Source organism: Canis lupus, chromosome 31 (genome assembly GCF_003254725.2).
Source record: "Canis lupus dingo isolate Sandy chromosome 31, ASM325472v2, whole genome shotgun sequence".
NCBI classification, from domain to species: domain Eukaryota; kingdom Metazoa; phylum Chordata; class Mammalia; order Carnivora; family Canidae; genus Canis; species Canis lupus.
In genome coordinates, this window is record NC_064273.1 from 15,750,294 (window position 1) to 15,762,456 (window position 12,163).

Genomic DNA, 12,163 nt, shown 5'->3' on the forward strand with positions numbered 1-12,163 from the left:
AATAAAATAATAAATGATTAAACAAAGCCTGAGAATTCTTTAGAAGTTGTTCTTGCAGAGTACCACTAGGAAGAGATAAATGAGAGGTTTTCTCTTCCCAGTGTGTTTATGATTCAAAGGTCAAGGCTGCGAAATTCAATAAAATGGCTATTTTTTTATCTGCCCATGACTAGCATCTTCTAAAATTGCTAATTACTTTTGAGATAATTTCAACATTAAATCATTTTCAAGACATCCAGATTCAACATAATTCAGTTTCTTCTTACAGAAATGGATGAAGGAAGAAGACACAATATTAATCTAAAGATTAGCATCGAACAGAATAAGATATTCTATGTCAATGGGTATCTGGCCATTTGTCAATAGAGAACCAAAAAGGAGATCATAGAGATAATGCTTTATTTTTTAAAAATATTTATTTATTTATTCATGAGAGACACAGGCTGAGACACAGACAGAGGGAGAAGCAGGCTCCCTGTAAGGAACCAGATGCAGGAATCGATCCTGGGATCATGTCCTGAGCCAAAAGAAGATGATCAACCACTGAACCACCCAAGCGTCATGAGGTAATGCTTAACAAAACCCATTTCTAGAGCTCAAACGGGGAAAAAAAAATGTTTGGTTTTTGTATAACTCAAAAAATTTTTAAACAAAAGCACCTTACTACTTTCAGTGCCAGACTTGAGTAGGCAAGAATGTCTCTGAACCAATTTCTCAGAATGGTTATTAACCTGTTATTGTATTGTAGAATTTCCAGGATGGCAGGAAAAAAAAAAAAAAAAGCATCTAAAAGTCCATTTCTCCATAAAAGCAATGAGAACCCTGGCAAAACTTTTAAAAATCATTCTTTCAGAGTACTTGATTTCAAAAACTAAAAGCTTTCTTACCAAAAGCTATCCTGTTTATGCAAGAAAAGTGTTTAAATCTTTGTAAGAATAATGATTTGGGGGAATTTCTGTTTTCTGTATTTAAATATTTTTCTCCTTTTGGCACCTGGATGGCTCAGTCAGTTGAGCATCTGACTCTTAGTCATGATCTCATGGGTCTTGGGATCAATCCCCAAATCCAGCTCTGCACTCAGTGGGAAGTATGCTTAAATATTCTCTCCTCCCCAACTCCCTGCCCCATCCTTAGCTTGTGCTCTCTCTCTCTTTTTCAATAAATGAATAATATCTTAAATATTTTCTCCTCAACTTGTTTATGGCCTTGAAAACTGATATCTACACAACACCATTGTGAATATTAGCAAAATTGTAGCCACTGAAAGGGGGGCACAGAATGATAATGGAATGCCCCCAAAAGTCCTATTCCCAGAGAATTATTACTACATGACCTATCTAGCATATAATGGCAGAACCCTGAAATTTCCATTCGCAAAGCTTTGTCTTTATTTGAACTAACTTTATGCTTGTTCAGAACAAACTTTTCCTTGTGGCATTTTTCAAAAGAAAAAAAAAATCTGTTGCAATTGTTTAACATCATAGCTGCCTGAGGCAGTGATGTCATTTGGGGCAATAAAAATCTAATCAAAAGCTTACAGAAAAATCAGAGTGGTGAGATGAAAATAGGGGCTTATAAGTCAGGATATATTCCTAGTGATCTAGGGAAAGACAGGTACATATACAGTATTTTTAGCATGCCCAGAGAAGTTCTACCAAGACCTTATTGTCTCACCTCACCTCAGTTTTTACCTATTGTTCAGGCCAATATTAGGACTCTGGACAAAGAGAAACTTCCATCTAAGTCTCTGTTGTGAACAGCCAGAGGATTAAACACAAGCCCTGATTAAACACAGAGCTCCTTAGTAAAGTGTGGGAGGCTTAGGGATTCAGAACTGTTAAGAAATCTTTAGCTAAGCCAAGAAAATAGCACTGGACAAAGAACATTGATTTCAGAAAATTTTCTAAGAAAGTCATTAAAGAAGCCACCAGCAAAAGCAGCAACAAATACTAGACATAGATACTGGCTGGGGGTGGGAGATGGCAGATTTGCATACAAGACTCATCACATTATATTATTTAAGTCTAGTATTCAACAAAGAATTATGACACTGAAGAACCAGAAAGGAATGGGTTCATCAATATAAAAGTTAAAAAAAGAAAGAGGTTAATAAATACTTTTGCTAGGGAAGCTCTGACATTGGACATATTGGACTCCAACTTTCAATCAGTTACTAGAAATATGTTCAAAACCTAAACAATATCATGTCAAAATTATAACAGAAGTATAAAAAGGATTTCTCAAAATCAGAATATCAATAAAGAGATCAAAATATTTTTTTCAAAAAAGAACCAGAGCCAAATAAAAATTCTGGAATTGAGAAAGTACAGTAATTGAAATGAAAAATTCGAAAAAGTTACTCAATGGCAGATTTCTGCTGGCAGAAAAAAAGGCAGGAGACCTGATAGAAGTCAACTGTGATTATACAGCCTGAGGAACAAAAAGGAAAAAAAATGAAATAAAATGACCTCAGAGACTTCCGAACAATATCAAGCATACCAACATATGCATAACACTCCCAAAAGAAAAGGAGCAGAAAAAAATATTTGTAAAAACAGCAAAGATAACCTTCCAAAGTTGATGAAAAATGGATCCATTCATCCCACAATTCAACAAACTGAAAGATAAACTCAAAGAAATCCATAACCTAGACACATTGTAGTCAAACTATCAAAAGCCAAGAAAGAGAAATTTAAAAACCTGAGACACTATCATATAAAAGGGATCATCAGAGTACCACCCATATGCCTTCAGCTCAGGTCGTGATCCCAGGGTCTTGGGCTGGAGCCCCACATCAATCTTCCTGCTTAGCAGAAGTCTACATCTTCCTCTCCTTCTGCCCCTCCCCTCCCCTGATGTGCTCTCCCTTTCTCTCTTTCTCAAATAAATAAAATATTTTTTAAAAAGAGATCATCAAGAAGATTAACAATTGACTTCTAATCAGAAACTACAAAAACAAGATGCCAGTGGAATGATACAGTTAAAGTGCTGAAAGAAAAAGAATTCAACAAGAATTCTATATCTAGCAAAGCAAATTCTTCAAAAATGAAAAAGAAATGAAGATAGCCCCTGACTACCAAAAACCAGGATAATATGTCATTAGAAGACTTGCTTTTTAAGAAATATTGAAGAATATCCTTCAAGCTAAAAAGAAATGACACTACATAGTAACTCAAATACATATGCACATAAAGATCATCAGAAAGGGACATTACATACATGAATATAAACCATAGTATACATGTATCTTTTTGTTACTCTTTTCTTTTCTTACCTGACTGAAAACAAAACAAAACAAAACTGCATGAAACAATAATTATAGAACTGTGCTGATGAGCTTGTAAGATATAAAGACATAATTTTTATGATTTTAATAGAACAGAAGGAGAGGGGGATAAAATTGTATTGGAGCAAAATTTTTGTATGATGTTGAAATTAGGTTGGTAGTAATCCAAATAAGATTGTTTCAATTAAGGTGTCAATTGAAAAAAAAAAAAAAGGAGAAAAAGAAAGGATATAAGGGAATTCCAAGGAAACCACTAAATTCAATTTAATAATATAGTAAATTAAAAAAAAAAACAAGAAAATTACAATAATATGCTAGAAAATATTTAACCCAAAAAGAAAACAGTGATGCAGAAAATGGAACAAAAAAGACATATAATGTGCAAAAGAAATCCCAAATGTTTGACACGAGGCCTAATTACAGTAATTACAATAATGTAAATTGATTTAACACTCCAATCAAAAGGTGGGTATTGAAATAGTGGATGAAAAAGAAAAGTCCAACTACATGTTGCCTACAAAAGCCCTATTTAGGATTTAAGACACAAATTGATTTAAAGTACAAAAACCAATATAAACTTGCATGCTAATACCAGACAAAATAGAATAAACATTATTACTAAAGACCAAAAAAAAATCTTTTATAATGAAAAGAGGAGACAATAGAAAAAAATCAACCAAAGTTAAAATTGGTCCTTTCAAAGGATCCACAAAGTTGGCCAACCTTTACCTACCCAGAAAAACAAAAGAGAGATTTGTATTACTAAAAATCAGAGATGAAAGAGAAAACATGATGCTTTTAAAAGAAGCAAAGAAATTATAACAGCAGACTATGAAAAACATGGGTGCCAACAAATTAAATAATCTACATATAACGGGCAAATTTCTAGAAAGACACAAACTACCAAAATCAGCTCAAGAAGGAAAAGGAAATCTGAATAGACCTATAATAAAGAAAGAAATTTAATTAGTAATTTAAAACTTAACACATACACAAAAACTCATTGTTAGATGTTTTCAGTAATTACTTCTACCAAAGATATAAAGAAGAATAAATATCAATTCTACACAAAATCTTCCAAGAAAATTAAAAAGAGGAGGGAATACTTCCCAACTTATTCTGTAACAATATAATTATTATATAATTCTTATACAATATAAAATTATATATATCAATATTATATATTATAGAATTATAATATTACATATAAAATATTATATAATTTTATAATTATAATATTATAATTCTATAATATTAACCATTGTTATTCTGTTATTATTTGTTAGACCCAAATCAGTGAAAGAAATCACCTGAAGAGTTATAGAAAATATCCTTTATGAAGTTATATGCTAATATTTTCCATAAAATATTAGCAAGACAAAATTGGCATCATATAAAAATATTTTAGATCACAACCCAATGGGATTTATCTCAGGAATGCAAGATGAATTTAACATTTAAAGTCAATCAATATACTACACCACAAGACAAAAGAAATAACAACATATGATCTCAATAGATGCACAAAAAATTTGAAAAAAAACCCCAACATATTCTTATCATAAAAACACCCCAAAAATAGGAACAGAATGGCACTCTCTAAACCTAATAAAAACATCTATTAAAAATTTCACAACTAAAAACATTCTTACAGTGAAAGACTAAAGGTTATCCCCTCAAGTTGAGGACCAAGATAAGTACACTTGCTCTCACTGCTTCTATTAGACATTGTCCTAGAGATCCTATCCTGGAAAATTAGATAAGAAAAAAAGAAATAAAAAGCATCCAGAGTAGAAAGAAGAGATAAAATTGCCCCTATGAGCAGATGATATGATAGTATAAATACAAAATTGTATAAAAAACACAAAAACTCCTAGGACAACTAATGAAGGATTTCAGCATGGTTTTAGGATAAAAAAATACACACAAATTAATTGCATTTTCTGAAAACAAAAATTCCAATAAAATTAAAGAATTATATTTATTTATAATAGCATTATAAAGAATAAATATTTAGAAAAAATATCGAAAGAGGTATAAGAATCTACATTTTTGGCATTTACAAAGCACCTAGATAAAAGAGAAGGGATCCTATATTAATGGTTTGGAAGACTTACTATTCTTAGGATGGCAATACTAGTGAAAATGATCCATAGAGTCAATCTTTGCCTAAATTCTTGCTATCTTTAGGCAGACATTGACAAGTTGGTTCTAGATTTCATACGGAAATGAAAGATACCCAGAATAGACAAAACGCTCAAGAAAAAAAAAAAATTTTGAGGACCAAATACTTTTCTCTATTTTGAATATTACTATAAAGCCACACTAATCAAGACACTGTCATATTTACATAACCCTAGATATACACATCAAGATCAATGGAACGTAATCAAGAATCTAGAAATAAACCCTTACACTATAGTCAATTGATTTTGACAAGAATATCAAGACAATCCAATGGGCTAGTCTTTTCCATATTCAGAACAATGAAGTCGGGACCTTATATCACATCATAGAGAAAAATTAATTCAAGTTGGAAATATACTTAAGTATAATATTAAAATTATAAATAAATTAGAAATAAGCATAGGAGTAAATTTTGTGATGTTGGATTAGGAAATAGTTGTTTTTTTAATATATATATTATATATATATTTATATATATATAATATATATATAACCAAAGCACAAATGACAGAATAAATAAAAAGTTGAATTGGAATTCATAAAAACTTAAGCCTTTATGCTTCAAAAGATATTAAGAAAATGGAAACATTGGGCAGCCCCAGTGGCTCAGCAGTTTAGCACTGCCTTTGGCCCAGTATGGAATCCCTAAGACCCGGGATCAAGTCCCACGTCAGGCTCCCTGCATGGAGCCTGCTTCTCCCTCTGCCTCTCTCTCTCTCTCTCTCTCTCTCTCATGAATAAATAGATACAAATCTTAAAAAAAAAAAGAAAGTGAAAACACAAACCACAGAATGAGAGAAAATATTTATAAGTCATGTATTTGTTAAAGGACTTCTATCTAAATACATTGAAGACATTTACAGCTCAATCCTGTTTTTAAAAAATGGTATTTTCTTTCCACACTTACTACATCAATTATATTTCCTCCAAACAAATAGTGGCTGCCCTAGATTTACAATTAACTAACCTTAAGTCCATCTTCAAGTAACATTATGCTACATATAATGTAGGTAGCTACTAATAAAGTATCACCAATTCTTCCTTTCAGCCCCTTGTATTATTGTCATAATTAATTTACCTATCCAAAAGCATTGCTACTATTAGTACATTAAAAACCCCGGGATCTTTTAGATCAATTAAGAATAAAAAATAAGATTTTTGTTTTACACTTATTTATTCCTTTCCCAGTTTTTTTTTTTCTTTCTTTATGCAAATCCAATTTTCTCACTATAAAATTTTCCTTCTCTTTGGAGAACTTATTTAAGCATTTCTCACACAGCAGATCTGCTGGCCAGAGAATTCCTTTTTTCATGTGTGACATTCTTTATTTCTTCTTCACTTTTGAAGGATAATTTTATTTGATATAGAATTTTACATTTCATTCTATTTGTTTCTTGCTTGAGTGGTTTCTGTTGAGAAGTATGTCTAATTTTTACCCTTGTTACTATATAGATAAGAATTTCTTACTCTGGCTTTTCTCAAGATTTCTTCTGTGCTTCATTTATTACAGTTTAAATATGATATACCTACATATAATTTTCTTGGTATTTATATTCATTGGTGTTATCTGAGCTTCCTAGATCCATGGTACAGTTTCTGTCATTAATTTTGGAAAATCCTTGACCATTATTATTTCAAATATTTTTACTTCAATCTTTTTTTCTCCTTCTGATATCATATATATATATATATATATATATATATATATATATATATATTACACCTTTAAAAAATCTCCATCAGCTTTTGGATAGTATTTTTCCTTTTTTTTCTTTTGTTTTCAGCTTGGGAAGTTTCAACTGACCTGTCTTCAAGCTCACTGATTCTTCCCTTGACCATATCCTGTCTACTGATGAGACTATTGAGGGCATTTTTTTTCTTTCTGCTATGCTTTATTTTAATTTTTATTATTTACTTTTGATTCTTAGAATTTTCACCTCTCTGTTTGCATTACCCATCTGCTCTTACATGTTGTCTACTTTTTCATTAGTGCCTTTTTCATATTAATAATAGTTGTTTTAAATTCTCTGATTCGGGTCTTCAGATTCCAGATCTCTCTAGTGACCTTATTTTTGTCTCCCCTTTTATTTGGGGCTCCCCTAAGTACTGTTCTTAGGGATTCTGTGTCTTGTGGCTAGTTTAGCTATAATCTACTGGAACTCTGTTGATGTAAAGATAAATAGTAAGGCAGAGAAAGCACTCTATAATATTATGATTGCATCTCATTATTTTAATGGGTCTATTTCACTGTGCTGTGACTTTCACAAGTGCTTCTTAGCTTTTCTTCCACCCTTAGATGAGACAGCAAGTCTAGAGGGTTTCGGAGTGGGGTAAATGACATTTTCCATGATAGGATAGACTCTTAAGTATTTTCCTTAGAGTCCTTTGCTATGGAGAAAGCTCTGGGTGTATTTCAGAACTATTTGTCTTTTCTAACCCCTGCCAGAACCACTAGGAGATCTTTCTTAGATCTTTATTGGGTGCCTAGAAAGAAAACCCATAAAAATGTGCACCACCCCACACGCAAGACTGCAAAAGCCTTCCCCACCCTCTGGTGGTTTATTATTCTCAAACTAACTCACAGTCAGCTTCTAGCAATTTGTTAATATTACTATGTTGATGTTCTTACCAGTTTATGTCTCCTGCTTCTCCTGGAAAGCCAAGAGACATCACCTCTGATTCTCTGTATGTGCTTATGTCTCTAGATTTTGAGGTAGCAGTTTGCTTTGCAATGTTGGTTTTCTTACAGGTGCAAGAAACATCATTGATTTTCAGTTTGTACAACCATTTCTTATTATGATGGTAGTAATGACTTACAAGCTCTTTAGCTATTGGAGCTGAAATTGGAAATCTATTAATACTCACTGATAAAGTATTAGCTTTATTCTTAAAATTTGTTTGTGCTACTGTGCACTTAATTTTTTATGTGGCATTTCCTCTTTCTGCTATTAACTTTGTGGTGAATTTGACAAAAGCTCTTGAAATATAATTCTTGTCTGTATCTATTTACTGGCATTTGAAACATCTTTTCCATTACATTCTCATGTTACTCCTCCCCTTTTGCCAAGTGAGAGCCTGCTCAGCTTAACTTGTTAGAAGGCTTCCAGTTGCTTCCACATCCAACCATTTATCTTTCTTCTCTTCTTCACCCATTGTACAGGTGTCCCTCTGCTATTTCTTTCACCCTACATTTAGCAGTCCCAGTTAGTGGCACTTAATAGGATCTCGACTCATGCCATGGTATCTGGCATATGGTATGAGTTGATGTTTAAGAGCAATAAAATGGGAAAAAAAATCAGTGGCTATTCATCAGAGTTTATTAATATAAGTTTGTTAAAACAGGAGTATTTAAAAAATTAAAAATCCAAATGATGTGAAAAAGTACACTTTTACTTAAAAATATGTGATTAAAAGTCTATTATTTTTCTGATGCCACAATTTAAGTGTTCACATTGTGACTTTGAACTGCAAACCTGAATAAAGTACAAGAAACATCTCACTCAATTCTCTCAGTGTTTAATTCACTCATTTTAGAGATAGGAAAGTATGCCTCAAAAAGTAAAGTGAGTAGCACAGATTTTACAATCTACCAATTTACAGATCAGTGCTCTTTCATTATATCATCCTGTCTCTGACACCTCTGAATAATTTGCTAGTTGTAGACAGATAAATGGAGGCTATGGATTGCTACAATTTTCAGTCAAGGCAGTCTCAACCAATAATGTTACCAACAATATCCCCCACAGACATATTTATTACAACCATTCCCTGTTTTGTTCTACATCAGCAGATCCATCTGGCAGTAAAGGATTGACCAGGTGTTCTGGGGAAAAGTTGGCACACAACTGCCTTGAATATTGTGATACTAGCAGAAGGGAGAGATTTTGAAAATGAAAGGAAATTAAATTATTCTTGGTATATATGAGCTTACAAGACATTTTTAGGTGGTAACAATTATGGAACATCTTTTGCTTTATTTGTAGATTTTTTTGGCTTGGTTTAAAAAATCAAAAGGAAGTATAAATATTCAAGAGAAATGGAGTGTCATATCCATTAGTGTCATGAATAAACAAAAGCTTAGGTAAGCAACTTTGAATATCTGTAGTTAAATGCAAAAAGAAAATAATGTATAGCATATCTCACCAAAACTATTTATTATTTTAAAAAGTAATAATAATAAAAACTGTTTCTTGATTAGTCTTGATTAGTTGGTACCTGACTCAGGTTTTTTCAATCAGATGATCAGAATAAGGTTTACAAAGGACCTTTGCCTTATTAAATTGAATTTTGTGGCTCAAATTAGTTAATCCTTTCCCTAAAGTGAACAATTTCCTGTGTACATTAGCTTATCAAAGACAATGAAGGTATTAAGAGACCAGATCTTACTTTAATACTACAGAACTATGATTGAATAACAAATGTAGTTCCTGTCCACTGAGGCTTCAAACAGCCCCCAAGAAGCTTTACCAGACAAAGAGATGTTTTTTGTGTGGAGCACTGGTACACATTAATGAGACATTTCTATTGCTAGTACCAGCACAATGCAATGCCCTTGACTTTCATTATGTAACGATTAATACCATGGCAAAAGTGTTTCTATCAGCCTAGAATATTCATATGTTGTATCATAAAATATACAGCCGTACAGCATTTCTATGGTCCTTTAAGTCAGGAAAAAATGATTAATGTTCTATGATTTAATTAACTTTTATTTAAGATTTTATTTATATTTTATTTGATATTTTTACCATAACCTTTACATTATATTTAAACTGTTTCAACTAAAAGTATTATTTAGTGACTTTAGAAAAACAGAAAAAACAAAACTTAAAATCAAGGTTGATGATTATACTATTTAGAAAGAACATTTAAATATACAGCTCTTTTTATATATTAATTTATATATATGTGTGTGTTTGAATTGGACATTTAACCGAGTTACCCAGGCATCCCATTTTACTATATTTCTTCAACATCTTCTCAACTGAGAATTTTGTTGCCTACACTGTTTTTGTTGGCTTTCCAGTGACATTCCCTCCAGGGTTTATTCTTGGTTCTGACTAAATGTATTCAATGGTCATCACCAATAAATCACTGAGATCATCCTTGTTGTCATGTTATCTTTTACATTGTTTAATTTAATTACCAATGTTATGTCTTCAGAAGTACTCATTTTCTATTTCCTGAGTCTTTTATACCATAGAATCAGCCAGCTGCTTTAATTCTTTTATGACTATTAAGATGAGTCTCATTCTTAGATCATACTTAACTTTCCTTCAGGACTTGACAATGGCTGCTTTACTTATCCTCTGATGAATAGCATTTCTGTGGAAAAATATAAGGCAAGTGATTTTACTCTTACAGGTAACTTTTCTTACTACTCATGGAATGAGAAATTACCTTTGAAATTCAGAGGTATTGGTGTATTCACCATGAATCTCAATTTTTACTTTTGGTGTCATCTTTTCTTCCAAATAGTATACTCTGATAGCTTTTTATTTGTATTATTCCATCTAATTTTTCTGTGAATTTATTTCCTATATAATTTATTTTTTTCCTATTGTATCCCTTATGAATATTATTTGTATTGTTTACTTAAGGGATACCAATTATTTTATGTTACATCATCTGTGTCTTTATATAAATAAGTTTCTTTGTATTGATTTAATGTCTTTGACTTTTCTTCTATGTTCACTACAACTTCTGAAGCCTTTTTCCCATAACAGCAATTTAGTTTTCAACTGTATTTATTTTGCTTCCCTCAGTTTCTAATTTATTTAATAAATCCAATATTGTTCTGCATTTAGTTTATTTATTTAATTCTGTCATTTACCTCTATATAATATCCTATCTTTTAGGTATCTGTTTACTGTTTTCATTTTACTGATGTAACTGAATTGAATTTTTTAATAACTCAGTGCTTCTAAGGAAGTTTCTGTATCCCTTTTTTAGCTGTTTGTTTTGTTATTGTTACTGCTCTTTTATGTGATAGATTTACTTATATTTTGTGACACTTCATAATCATAGGTAGCGTAAATGGCCTTCTACAGGTTCTTTTTTTTAAAACTGCAGGGCAAGTGGATTCTTTTTGACACCTATTTTTTTTTTAAGATTTTATTTATTTATTTGAGACAGAGAGAAAGAAGCACAAGCACAGGGGAGGGGCAGAGGGAGAGGGAAAAGCAAACTCCCCGCTGAACCGGGAGCCCAGCAGGGGCAGTGATGCCAGGATCCCAAGATCATGAATTTTTCTCAGGCGCTTACCTAACTGAGCTACCCAGGTGCCCCCCTTTGTTTTTGTTTTTGTTTTTTTTTTTAAGATTTTTTTTCTTTTTTTTTTTTTTTTCTTTATGATAGTCACACAGAGAGAGAGAGAGAGAAAGGCAGAGACACAGGCAGAGGGAGAAGCAGGCTCCATGCACCGGGAGCCCGATGTGGGATTCAATCCGGGGTCTCCAGGATCATGCCCTGGGCCAAAGGCAGGCGCCAAACCGCTGCGCCACCCAGGGATCTCGGTGCCCCCCTTTGACACACTTTCAAACCTAATTGATATTTCCAATAGCTCAAGGACCTTCAGTTAAGAAAGGATAAAAGCATGGTGAGCATTGCTTGGGACTCTTTTCTGTACATTAAGATCTCACGAGGCATTTGGTTTTAGGGCCTAGTTTTAGGGCCCTTCCTTTGTGAAGT

The 12,163-nt window shown here is 32.4% G+C and overlaps 1 long non-coding RNA gene across 2 annotated transcripts in view; it reads left to right on the forward strand.

The window, feature by feature from the left end:
• LOC112661866 (uncharacterized) overlaps positions 1 to 10,835 on the forward strand; it is a 28,847-nt gene extending 18,012 nt beyond the window's left edge. The window contains exons 4-6 of one of the 2 annotated variants that reach the window (XR_007407572.1): positions 437 to 566; positions 9,457 to 9,554; positions 10,754 to 10,835. This is a non-coding gene — a long non-coding RNA (uncharacterized LOC112661866). The remainder of the gene's footprint in view (positions 1 to 436; positions 567 to 9,456; positions 9,555 to 10,753) is intronic. The other variant, XR_003138050.3, reaches the window with a different exon arrangement.
• Positions 10,836 to 12,163: the final 1,328 nt, after the last annotated feature.